At 43.5% G+C, this 13,192-nt stretch overlaps 6 non-coding genes across 6 annotated transcripts; all 6 read right to left on the bottom strand.

Moving 5' to 3' along the window:
* Window positions 1-1,285: 1,285 nt before the first annotated feature.
* On the bottom strand, window positions 1,286-1,367 carry trnas-aga (transfer RNA serine (anticodon AGA)). The gene has a single exon. It is a non-coding gene; the product is annotated as a tRNA-Ser (tRNA).
* A 1,623-nt stretch (window positions 1,368-2,990) lies between these two features.
* trnas-aga (transfer RNA serine (anticodon AGA)) lies at window positions 2,991-3,072 on the bottom strand. Its single transcript has one exon. It is a non-coding gene; the product is annotated as a tRNA-Ser (tRNA).
* Window positions 3,073-4,971: 1,899 nt separating this feature from the next.
* Window positions 4,972-5,053, bottom strand: trnas-aga (transfer RNA serine (anticodon AGA)). The gene has a single exon. It is a non-coding gene; the product is annotated as a tRNA-Ser (tRNA).
* A 1,623-nt stretch (window positions 5,054-6,676) lies between these two features.
* trnas-aga (transfer RNA serine (anticodon AGA)) lies at window positions 6,677-6,758 on the bottom strand. The gene has a single exon. It is a non-coding gene; the product is annotated as a tRNA-Ser (tRNA).
* Window positions 6,759-8,656: 1,898 nt separating this feature from the next.
* trnas-aga (transfer RNA serine (anticodon AGA)) lies at window positions 8,657-8,738 on the bottom strand. The gene has a single exon. It is a non-coding gene; the product is annotated as a tRNA-Ser (tRNA).
* A 3,773-nt stretch (window positions 8,739-12,511) lies between these two features.
* Window positions 12,512-12,593, bottom strand: trnas-aga (transfer RNA serine (anticodon AGA)). The gene has a single exon. It is a non-coding gene; the product is annotated as a tRNA-Ser (tRNA).
* Window positions 12,594-13,192: the final 599 nt, after the last annotated feature.

Below are 13,192 nucleotides of genomic sequence, written 5' to 3'. Positions count from 1 at the left end.
AGTTCACATTCAGATGCAGAAATACTCCCTCCCACTTCCCTCGCTGCTGCCTGCCGATGGAAATGACCAGCCAGCAATCCAATGGCTTGCTCACCATACTCATAGCCAATCCCATTCGGGCCTCCATTGCTGAACCGCCCTCCCTTTCGATAGAAGATCAAACTTCACCTGCAACTCCTTCCTCCTCACTACATGTCCCGCTTCCGTGTGCATCAGATATATTCCATCGCCCGCCAACATTTCCCCGATCCACGCTGCCCTTCCTAACGCGCCTCGCTAACCACCTTTGTTTGGAATGATATGACCTCTCCCCCTCACTACCGCCTTCCATACTTTCCAAACCACGGACGGCGAGACGTTCCCATTTTGGTTCATTTCCACATACTCCTCAATCACTTTCTCCTCTTAATGCAAAAAATCGGGGCTGCCATCAAACCCACAATGGCAAGTAATTGTTAACAATAAAGAAGAAACCTGAGTGCAATGGAAGGTAGATGGAGTTTGAAACTATGGTTATTTGAATTGCACCCGCGGACGTCTTTACAGTCACAAAGCAAGTTCGCGACTTGAGAGTCCTCATTTGATCGCCACAAGGTTAAATTGGCAATGCTCGGTAAGCGACCCCGGATCTAGTGCTTGGGAGACAGCCAACATTCCTGACTGACGGGTGAGTGAGGATTATTTCTCTCCATGCTGGTCTTGACTTGTTCCCTCTTAGTTTCTAGTATTTATTCAACCATCTACAATCAATTTGCGATATACACTCTCCAAAATTATTCGCATTGTCTTAGTTTGGAGATAGCCATGATTTAGAGATGCCGGTGTTGGACTGTGGTGAGCACAGTACGATGTCTTACAACACCAGGTTAACGTCCAACAGGTATGTTTCGAAACACTAGCTTTTCTGCATTCACCATAGCCAATCCCTGGACAAAATCGAAAATTGGAATTGTTGCTCCCATCATTCAGGCTTTTACTTCTCCCCTCCCAAGTCAATAACGCTTCCCATGGCCTAACTCTTCATCAGCAAGCTGTCTGTACATCTCCGCTTACTGATTAATAGCATATGTTCCATTGTAAAATTCTTATCCAGAAAGCGCTGTGTACTTTTCCAATGACTGAATAATAACACATGTTGAACTGTGTCCCGACTTTTCAAATAGAGCGCACTCTTTTGGGAAAAACAACTCGTCTTTTTGCAAAGTGTGGGATACCATTTCGCATCAGACACCATTCGTTCCACAGAACGTGGTGAAACTTGAAACTGAATGAGAAAAAGAACATACGTAGTCGGCAGGTATCGAACCTGCGCGGGGAGACCCCAATGGCATTCTAGTCCATCGCCTTAAACACTCGGCCATGACTACACGACTACAAAACCAGCTTCGGTGTCATTTGAGGCGGAAGCTATTTTTTTATTCGGTCGGAGCAGGCAGACACACATCATACAATTCTGAACATTATTCATCTGGGTTAAAGCAAATCCATTAAATTTCAACACAAAAACAGAAACTTCAGGAAAACTCAGCCGGTCTGGCTTCATCAGTGGAGAGAGAAACGGAGTTAACGTTTCCACTCCGCATCAACTAAAGAGGGGATTTTACATTTATTATCAAATATCAGTTCGATACTCCCCTGCCTTCAGATTCAAAATGGCCAAATGTCACAAAAATATTATGAACATTCTTCTAAATCCAGGAACCAGTTCACATTCAGATGCAGAAATACTCCCTCCCACCTCCCTCGCTGCTGCCTGCCGATGGAAATGACCCGTCAGCAGTCCAATGGCTTGTTCACCATACTCATAGCCAATCCCTTGCGGGCCTCCATTGCTGAACCGCCCTTCCTTTCGATAGAAGATCAAACTTGACCGGCAACTCCTTCCTCCTCACTACATGTCCCGCTTCCGTGTGCATCAGATATATTCCATCGCCCGGCAACATCTCACCGATCAACGCCGCCCTTCCTCCCACGCCTCGCTAACCACCTTTGCCGTGAATGAAATGACCTACCCCCTCACTACCGCTTCCATAACTTCCAAACCACGGACGGCGAGACGTTCCCATTTTGGTTCATTTCCACATACTCCTCAATCACTTTCCCCTCTTAATGCAAAAAATCGGGTCTGCCATCAAACCCACAATGGCAAGTCATTGTTAACAATAAATAAGAAGCCTGAGTTCAATGGAAGGTAGGTGGAGTTTGAAACTATGGTTATTTGAATTGCACCCGCGGACGTCTTTAGAGTCACAAAGCAACGTTCGCGACTTGAGAGTCCTCATTTGATCGCCACAAGGTTAAATTGGCAATGCTCGGGAACAGAACCCGGATCCAGTGCTTGGGAGACAGCCAATATTCCTGACTGACGGGTGAGTGAGGATTATTTCTCTCCATGCTGGTCTTGACTTGCTCCCTCTTAATTTCTCGTATTTATTCAACCACCTACATTATATTTGCGATATACACTATCCAAAAAGCATTCACATTGTCTTAGTTTGGAGATAGCCATGATTTGGAGTTGTCGGTGTTGGACTGTGGTGAGCACAGTAAGATGTCTTACAACGCCAGGTTAACGTCCAACAGGTTTGTTTCGAAACACTAGCCTTTCTACATTCACCAAAGCCAATCCCTGGACAAAATTGAAAATTGGAATTGTTGCTCGCATGATTCAGGCATTTTACTTCTCCCCTCCCTGGTCAATAACGCTTGCCCATGGCCTAAGTCTTCATCAGCAAGCTGAATGTACATCTCCGTTCACTAATTAATAGCATATGTTCCATTATCAAATTCTTATCCAGAAAGCGTTGTGTACTATTCCAATCACTGAATAATAACACATGTTGAACTGTGTCCCGACTTTTCAAATAGAGCGCACTCTGTTGGGAAAAACAACTCGTCTTTTTGCAAAGTGTGGGATACCATTTCGCATCAGACACCATTCGTTGAAAAGAACGTGGTGAAACTTAAACCTGAATGAGAAAATGAAAATACGTAGTCGGCAGGTTTCGAACCTGCGCGGGGAAACCCCAATGGATTTCTAGTCCATCGCCTTAACCACTCGGCCACGACTATACGATAACCAAAGCTGTTTCGGTGATTTGACGCGGAAGGTATTTTTTTATTCGGGAGGAGCAGGCAGACACATACAATTCTGAACATTATTGAGTTCATAATAAATATTCTTCATTCAGAACCTGACGAAATCCAAACCCGAGATGAGCCAACAGCTTTGTTAAGGTTGCTATAGGAAAGTTTTGATAGCACCGCTTTGTTGAATTAGGAAATGCCATTTGATTTGATTTAAATTCGCAATTTGCTGTTGGACTCTGTGCATTTTCTTTCTGTATTTGTTGACAGGGCGATAATGCACCGACAGAAATCAAAATACAAACTGGAGTTAGTGCTGGATTCTGAAAATGCAGGAATTATCCTCAGGGTCCAGAAACATATGGGTTAAAGCAAATCCATTAAATTTCAACACACAAAAACAGAAACTTCAGGGAAAACTCAGCCGGTCTGGCATCATCAGTGGAGAGAGAAACGGAGTTAACGTTTCCACTCCGCATCAACTAAAGGGAGGATATTCCATTTATTATCAGATATAAGTTCGGTACTCCCCTCGCTTCAGATCCAAAGTGCCCAAATGTCACAAAAATATTCTGCACATTCTTGTAAATCCCCGAACCAGTTCACATTCAGATGCAGAAATACTCCCTCCCACTTCCCTCGCTGCTGCCTGCCGATGGAAATGACCAGCCAGCAATCCAATGGCTTGCTCACCATACTCATAGCCAATCCCATTCGGGCCTCCATTGCTGAACCGCCCTCCCTTTCGATAGAAGATCAAACTTCACCTGCAACTCCTTCCTCCTCACTACATGTCCCGCTTCCGTGTGCATCAGATATATTCCATCGCCCGCCAACATTTCCCCGATCCACGCTGCCCTTCCTAACGCGCCTCGCTAACCACCTTTGTTTGGAATGATATGACCTCTCCCCCTCACTACCGCCTTCCATACTTTCCAAACCACGGACGGCGAGACGTTCCCATTTTGGTTCATTTCCACATACTCCTCAATCACTTTCTCCTCTTAATGCAAAAAATCGGGGCTGCCATCAAACCCACAATGGCAAGTAATTGTTAACAATAAAGAAGAAACCTGAGTGCAATGGAAGGTAGATGGAGTTTGAAACTATGGTTATTTGAATTGCACCCGCGGACGTCTTTACAGTCACAAAGCAAGTTCGCGACTTGAGAGTCCTCATTTGATCGCCACAAGGTTAAATTGGCAATGCTCGGTAAGCGACCCCGGATCTAGTGCTTGGGAGACAGCCAACATTCCTGACTGACGGGTGAGTGAGGATTATTTCTCTCCATGCTGGTCTTGACTTGTTCCCTCTTAGTTTCTAGTATTTATTCAACCATCTACAATCAATTTGCGATATACACTCTCCAAAATTATTCGCATTGTCTTAGTTTGGAGATAGCCATGATTTAGAGATGCCGGTGTTGGACTGTGGTGAGCACAGTACGATGTCTTACAACACCAGGTTAACGTCCAACAGGTATGTTTCGAAACACTAGCTTTTCTGCATTCACCATAGCCAATCCCTGGACAAAATCGAAAATTGGAATTGTTGCTCCCATCATTCAGGCTTTTACTTCTCCCCTCCCAAGTCAATAACGCTTCCCATGGCCTAACTCTTCATCAGCAAGCTGTCTGTACATCTCCGCTTACTGATTAATAGCATATGTTCCATTGTAAAATTCTTATCCAGAAAGCGCTGTGTACTTTTCCAATGACTGAATAATAACACATGTTGAACTGTGTCCCGACTTTTCAAATAGAGCGCACTCTTTTGGGAAAAACAACTCGTCTTTTTGCAAAGTGTGGGATACCATTTCGCATCAGACACCATTCGTTCCACAGAACGTGGTGAAACTTGAAACTGAATGAGAAAAAGAACATACGTAGTCGGCAGGTATCGAACCTGCGCGGGGAGACCCCAATGGCATTCTAGTCCATCGCCTTAAACACTCGGCCATGACTACACGACTACAAAACCAGCTTCGGTGTCATTTGAGGCGGAAGCTATTTTTTTATTCGGTCGGAGCAGGCAGACACACATCATACAATTCTGAACATTATTCATCTGGGTTAAAGCAAATCCATTAAATTTCAACACAAAAACAGAAACTTCAGGAAAACTCAGCCGGTCTGGCTTCATCAGTGGAGAGAGAAACGGAGTTAACGTTTCCACTCCGCATCAACTAAAGAGGGGATTTTACATTTATTATCAAATATCAGTTCGATACTCCCCTGCCTTCAGATTCAAAATGGCCAAATGTCACAAAAATATTATGAACATTCTTCTAAATCCAGGAACCAGTTCACATTCAGATGCAGAAATACTCCCTCCCACCTCCCTCGCTGCTGCCTGCCGATGGAAATGACCCGTCAGCAGTCCAATGGCTTGTTCACCATACTCATAGCCAATCCCTTGCGGGCCTCCATTGCTGAACCGCCCTTCCTTTCGATAGAAGATCAAACTTGACCGGCAACTCCTTCCTCCTCACTACATGTCCCGCTTCCGTGTGCATCAGATATATTCCATCGCCCGGCAACATCTCACCGATCAACGCCGCCCTTCCTCCCACGCCTCGCTAACCACCTTTGCCGTGAATGAAATGACCTACCCCCTCACTACCGCTTCCATAACTTCCAAACCACGGACGGCGAGACGTTCCCATTTTGGTTCATTTCCACATACTCCTCAATCACTTTCCCCTCTTAATGCAAAAAATCGGGTCTGCCATCAAACCCACAATGGCAAGTCATTGTTAACAATAAATAAGAAGCCTGAGTTCAATGGAAGGTAGGTGGAGTTTGAAACTATGGTTATTTGAATTGCACCCGCGGACGTCTTTAGAGTCACAAAGCAACGTTCGCGACTTGAGAGTCCTCATTTGATCGCCACAAGGTTAAATTGGCAATGCTCGGGAACAGAACCCGGATCCAGTGCTTGGGAGACAGCCAATATTCCTGACTGACGGGTGAGTGAGGATTATTTCTCTCCATGCTGGTCTTGACTTGCTCCCTCTTAATTTCTCGTATTTATTCAACCACCTACATTATATTTGCGATATACACTATCCAAAAAGCATTCACATTGTCTTAGTTTGGAGATAGCCATGATTTGGAGTTGTCGGTGTTGGACTGTGGTGAGCACAGTAAGATGTCTTACAACGCCAGGTTAACGTCCAACAGGTTTGTTTCGAAACACTAGCCTTTCTACATTCACCAAAGCCAATCCCTGGACAAAATTGAAAATTGGAATTGTTGCTCGCATGATTCAGGCATTTTACTTCTCCCCTCCCTGGTCAATAACGCTTGCCCATGGCCTAAGTCTTCATCAGCAAGCTGAATGTACATCTCCGTTCACTAATTAATAGCATATGTTCCATTATCAAATTCTTATCCAGAAAGCGTTGTGTACTATTCCAATCACTGAATAATAACACATGTTGAACTGTGTCCCGACTTTTCAAATAGAGCGCACTCTGTTGGGAAAAACAACTCGTCTTTTTGCAAAGTGTGGGATACCATTTCGCATCAGACACCATTCGTTGAAAAGAACGTGGTGAAACTTAAACCTGAATGAGAAAATGAAAATACGTAGTCGGCAGGTTTCGAACCTGCGCGGGGAAACCCCAATGGATTTCTAGTCCATCGCCTTAACCACTCGGCCACGACTATACGATAACCAAAGCTGTTTCGGTGATTTGACGCGGAAGGTATTTTTTTATTCGGGAGGAGCAGGCAGACACATACAATTCTGAACATTATTGAGTTCATAATAAATATTCTTCATTCAGAACCTGACGAAATCCAAACCCGAGATGAGCCAATAGCTTTGTTAAGGTTGCTATAGGAAAGCTTTGATAGCACCACTTTGTTGAATTAGGAAATGCCATTTGATTTGATTTAAATTCGCAACTTGCTGTTGGACTCTGTGCATTTTCTTTCTGTATTTGTTGACAGGGCGATAATGCACCGACAGAAATCAAAATACAAACTGGAGTTAGTGCTGGATTCTGAAAATGCAGGAATTATCCTCAGGGTCCAGAAACATCTGGGTTAAAGCAAATCCATTAAATTTCAACACACAAAAACAGAAACTTCAGGGAAAACGCAGCCGGTCTGGCATCACCAGTGGAGAGAGAAATGCAGTTAACGTTTCCACTCCGCATCAACTAAAGAGAGGATTTTACATTTATTATCAAATATCAGTTCGATACTCCCCTCGCTTCAGATCCAAAATGCCCAAATGTCACAAAAATATTCTGAATATTCTTCTAAATCCACGAACCAGTTCACATTCAGATGCAGAAATACTCCCTCCCACCTCCCTCGATGCTGCCTGCCGATGGAAATGACCCGCCAGCAATCCAATGGCTTTCTCACCATATTCATAGCCAATCCCTTGCGGGCCTCCATTGCTGAACCGCCCTCTCTTCCGATAGAAGATCAAACTTCACCGGCATCTCCTTCCTCCTCACTACATGTCCCGCTTCCGTGTGCATCAGATATATTCCATCGCCCGCCAACATCTCCCCGATCAACGCTGCCCTCCATCCCGCGCCTCGCTACCTATCTTTGTCTTGAATGAAATGACCTCCCCTCACTCCCGCCTTCCATACCTTGCAAACCACGGACGGCGAGACGTTCCCATTTTGGTTCATTTCCACATACTCCTCAATCACTTTCCCCATCTTAATGCAAAAAATCGGGTCTGCCATCAAACCCACAATGGCAAGTCATTGTTAACAATAAAGAAGAAGCCTGAGTTCAATGGAAGGTAGGTGGAGTTTGAAACTATGGTTATTTGAATTGCACCCACGGACGTCTTTACAGTCACAAAGCAAGTTCGCGACTTGAGAGTCCTCATTTGATCGCCACAAGGTTAAATTGGCAATGCTCGGTAAGCGACCCCGGATCCAGTGCCTGGGAGACATCCAACATTCCTAACTGAAGGGTGAGTGTGGATTATTTCTCTCAAAGCTCGTCTTGACTTGCTCCCTCTTAATTTCTAGCATTTATTCAACCATCTACAATAAATTAGCGATGTACACTATCCAAAACGCATTCACATTGTCTTAGTTTGGAGATAGCCATGATTTGGAGATGCCGGTGTTGTCTGTGGTGAGCACAGTAAGATGTCTTACAACACCAGGTTAAAGTCCAACAGGTTTGTTTCGAAACACTAGCTTTTTTGCATTCAACATCGCCAATCCCTGGACAAAGTTGATAATTGGAATTGTTGCTCGCATGATTCAGTCTTTTACTTCTCCCCTCCCTGGTCAATAACGCTTGCCCATGGCCTAACTCTTCATCAGCAAGCTGAATGTACATCTCCGTTCACTAATTAATAGCATATGTTCCATTGTATAATTCTTATCCAGAAAGCGCTGTGTACTTTTCCAATCACTGAATAATAACACATGTTGAACTGTGTCCCGACTTTTCAAATAGAGCGCACTCTGTTGGGAAAAACAACTCGTCTTTTTGCAAAGTGTGGGATACCATTTCGCATCAGACACCATTCGCTCTAAAGAACGTGGTGAAACTTGAGCCTGAATGAGAAAGAGAACAAACATAGTCGGCAGTGTTCGAACCTGCGCGGGGAAACCCCAAGAGATTTCTAGTCCATCGCCTTAATCACTCGGCCACGACTATACGAGCTCAAAAGCTGCTTCGGTGTCATTTGACACGGAAGGTATTTTTTGTTCGGTAGTAGCAGGCAGACACACATAATACAATTCTGAACATTATTGAGTTCATAATAAACATTCTTTCATTCAGAACCTGACGAAATCCAAACCCGAGATGAGCCAATAGCTTTGTTAAGGTTGCTATAGGAAAGCTTTGAAAGCACCACTTTGTTGAATGAGGATTATTTCTCTCCATGCTTGTTCCCTCTTAGTTTCTAGTATTTATTCAACCATCTACAATAAATTAGCGATATATAATATCCCCAATGTATTGACATTGTCTTAGTTTGAATATAGCCATGATTTGGAGATGCCGGTGTTGGACTGTGGTGAGCAATTGTTTCGAAACAATAACTTTCCTGCATTTACCATAGCCAATGCCTGGACAAAATTGAAAATTGGAATTGTTGCTCGCAAGATTCAGGCTTTTACTTCTCCCCTCCCAGGTCAATAATGCTTGCCTATGGCCTAACTCTTCATCAGCAAGCTGAATGTACATCTTCGTTCACTAAATAATAGCCCATGTTCCATTGTGAAATTCTTATCATTCAAAGCAGTACTTATATTCAAAGCAGTACTTCCATGAATTGGGAAGGACAATAACAAAGACAGATTTGAGAGCCTGGAGCTGGTCTCTTTAATGAAGAGAAGGTAGCTCACAGGTTTGATGGAGATTTTCGACATCATGATTACCTTGGATAGAGTAGATCGGGGTAAATTGTTACAGAATTGCGAACAGATTTAGAGTGATGAACAAATTAAACAAAGGTGACATGACCGGATCAAGTGCTTGGCAAACAGCCAACATACTGACTGACAGGCGAGTGTGCAACATTTAGCCAGTTGCTGGTCTTGGCTTGTTCCCTCTTACTTTCTAATATTTATTCAACTATCTACAATAAATTAGTGATGCACAATATCCAAAATTCATTCACCTTGTCTGAGTTTGAAGAGATAGCTGATAGCTGTAAGATTTGATGAAGCTAAAATGGGTTTTCCTGCAGCTCACCCTGACCATTTCCTGGACAGAAATGAAAATTGGAATTGTTGCTCGCAGGTTTCAGGCTTTTACATCTCCCCTCCCTGGTCAATATGCATGTGCCATGGTCTAACTCTTATTCAGAAAGCCCTGTGTACTTCGCCAATCACTGAATGATAACACAAGTTCAATTGCGTCTCGACTTTTTAAATCGAAAGCAGTTTACCGGGAAAAAATAACTCCTCTTTTTGAGTGTGGGACTGACGCATCACACACGATTCGTCCAGCAGGAACTCGATGAAACTTGAATTTGAATGAGAAAATCAACATCCGTAGCCGGCAGGATACGAACCTGCGCGGGTAGACCCCAATGGGTTTCTAGTTCATCGCCTTAACCACTCGGACACGACTACACGAGCGCAAAAGCTTTTTATTCGGTAGCAGCAGGCAGACACCTGTCAATTGTGAGCATTATTGTGTTCATGTTAAATATTCTTTCATTCAGAACCTGACGAAATCCAAACCCGAGATGGCACAATAGCCCCGTTAGAGTCGCTATAAGAAAGCTTTGATAGAATCCCTTTGCTGAATTAGGAAATGTCATTTGATTTGATTTGAATACACAATTTCCCACTCTCTACATTTTATTTCTGTATTTGTTGACAGGGCGCTAATGCACCGACAGAAATCACATTACAAACTGGAGTTAGTGCTGGATCCTGAAAATGCAGGAAGTTTCTGGACACGAAAACAGAAACTTCAGGGAAAATTCATCGGGTCTGGCAGCATCATTGGGGAGAAAACGGAGTTACCGTTTTCATTCCGCATCAACTAAAGAGAGGATTTTACTTTTATTTTCAAAATTAAGCTCGATATTCCCCTCCCTTCAGAACCAAAATGCCCCAAATATATTCTGGACGTTCTTCTAAATCCACGAACCACTTCTTACTGTGCTCACCCCAGTCCAACGCCGGCATCTCCACGTCATAACCACAGACATCGCCCTCCAAAATCTCCCTGATCAACCGCTGCCCTTCCTCCCGCGCCTCGCTACCTACCTTTGTCTTGAATGAAATGATCTCCTCACTACCGCCTTCAATGCCTCCCAAACCACGGACGGCGAGACGTTCCCATTTTGGTTCATTTCCACATACTCCTCAATCACTTTCCCCATCTTAATGCAAAAAATCGGGTCTGTTCTGCCATCAAACCCGCAATGGCAAGTCATTGTTAACAATAATGAAGAAGCCTGAGTTCAATGGAAGGTAGGTGGAGTTTGGAAATATGGTTATTTGAATTGCACCCGCGCGGGTACCTTGAGAGTCACAAAGCAACGTTCGCGACTTGACCGTCTTAAAGGTCAGTTAAGGTTCGATTGGCGATGCTCGGGATTCGAACCCGTATTAACTGCTTTGCAAACAGCCAACATTCGGCGATTAACAGGAGACTGTGGGACATGTCTCGAGATGCTGGTCTTGACTTGTATCCTCTTGGTTTTTAGTATTTATTCAACTATCTACAATAAATTACCAGTACGCACTATCCAAAAATCATTTACGTTGTCTTAGTTTGAAGAGATAGCTGATAGCTGTAATATTTGATGAAGCTCAAATGGGTTCTCCTACAGCTCACCTTAGCCGTTCCCTGGACAGAAAAGAAAATTGGAATTGTTGCTCGCAAGGTTCAGGCCCCTCCCTGGTCAATAACGCGTGTCCCATGGTCTAACTGTTAATCATAAATCTGTCTGTAAACCTCCATTCACGAAATAAAAATACGTGTTCAATTGTGGCGCGACTTTTCAAATAGAGGAAACTCTATGGGAATAAAACACATTTTGATAAACGCTCTAAAACATTTATTTGTCCTTGCACTGTAACGTTGCATTCAGTTCTGGATACCACACTCCAGGGAGGGTTTGAACGCATTGCAGAGTGTGCAGAAAATATTCAAATCAGTACTTTCATGAATGAGGAAGGACAGTATCAAAGATAGATTTGAGAGCCTGGAGCTGGTCTCTTTCGAGAAGAGAAGGTAGCTCACAGATTTGATCGAGATTTTCGACATAATGATTAGTCTGAATCAGTTGATAGGGCGAAACTCTTCGAGAATTGGGAACAGATTTAAGGTGATAAACAAATGAAACAAAGGTGACATGATCGGATCAAGTGCTTGGCAAACAGCCAACATTACTGACTGACGGGCGAGTGTGCAACATTTCTCTCGATGCTGGACTTGGCTTGTTCCCTCTTAGTTTCCAGTATTTATTCAACTATCTACAATAAATTAGCGATGCACAATATCCAAACATCATTCATCTTGTCTGAGTTTGAAGAGATAGCTCATGGCTGTAATATTTGATAAAGCTTAAATGGGTTTTCCTGCAGCTCACCCTGACCATTTCCTGGACAGAAATGAAAATTGGAATTGTTGCTCGCAGGTTTCAGGCTTTTACTTCTCCTCTCCCTGGTCAATAACGCTTGCCCCATGGTATAACTCTGAATCAGAAAGCTGTCTGTCTATCCCCATTGCCTAAATATTAATACATGTTCCATTGTGAAACTCTCATTCACAAAGCCCTGTGTCCTTCTCCAATCGCTGAATGATAACACAAGTTCAATTGCGTCTGAACCTTTCACATCGAGCGCACTTTACCGCGAAAAGTAACTCCTCCTTTTGAAAAGTGTGGGACTTTCGCATCAGATACGATTCGTCCCGCAGGAACTCGGTGAAACTTGAATCTGAATGAGAAAACGAATTCCCGTAGTCGGCAGGATTCGAACCTGCGCGGGGACACCCCAATGGATTTCTAGTCCATCGCCTTAACCACTCGGCCACGACTACACGAGTGCAGACATCGCCTCCGTGTCACTTGACGCTGAAAGTTCTTTCTATTCGGCAGGCGCAGACAGACATAGAGAATATCAATTGTGGACATTATTGTGTTCATAATAAATATTCTTTCATTCAGAACCAGATGAAATCCAAACCCGAGATGAGACAATAGCTCCGTTAAAGTCGCTATCGGAAAGCTTTGATAGCATCCCCTTGTTGAATTAGGAAATGTCATTTGATTTGATTTGAATTGTCAATATCCCACTCTCTACATTTACTTTCTGTATTTGTTGACAGGTCGATAATGCACCGACAGAAATCACAATACAAACTGGAGTTAGTGCTGGATTCTGAAAATGCAGGAATTATCCTCAGGGTCCAGAAACATCTGGGTTAAAGCAAATCCATTAAATTTCAACACACAAAAACAGAAACTTCAGGGGAAACTCAGCCGGTCTGGCATCATCAGTGGAGAGAGAAACGGAGGTAACGTTTCCACTCCGCATCAACTAAAGAGGATTTTACGTTTATTTTCAAATATCAGCTCGATACTCCCCTCCCTTCAGTATCGAAATGCCCAAATGTCCCAAAACTATTCTGAACTTTCT

Source organism: Scyliorhinus torazame, chromosome 4, assembly GCF_047496885.1.
Source record: "Scyliorhinus torazame isolate Kashiwa2021f chromosome 4, sScyTor2.1, whole genome shotgun sequence".
In the NCBI taxonomy this organism is placed as follows: Eukaryota; Metazoa; Chordata; class Chondrichthyes; order Carcharhiniformes; family Scyliorhinidae; genus Scyliorhinus; species Scyliorhinus torazame.
This window is presented reverse-complemented; position numbering and strand designations above follow the sequence as displayed.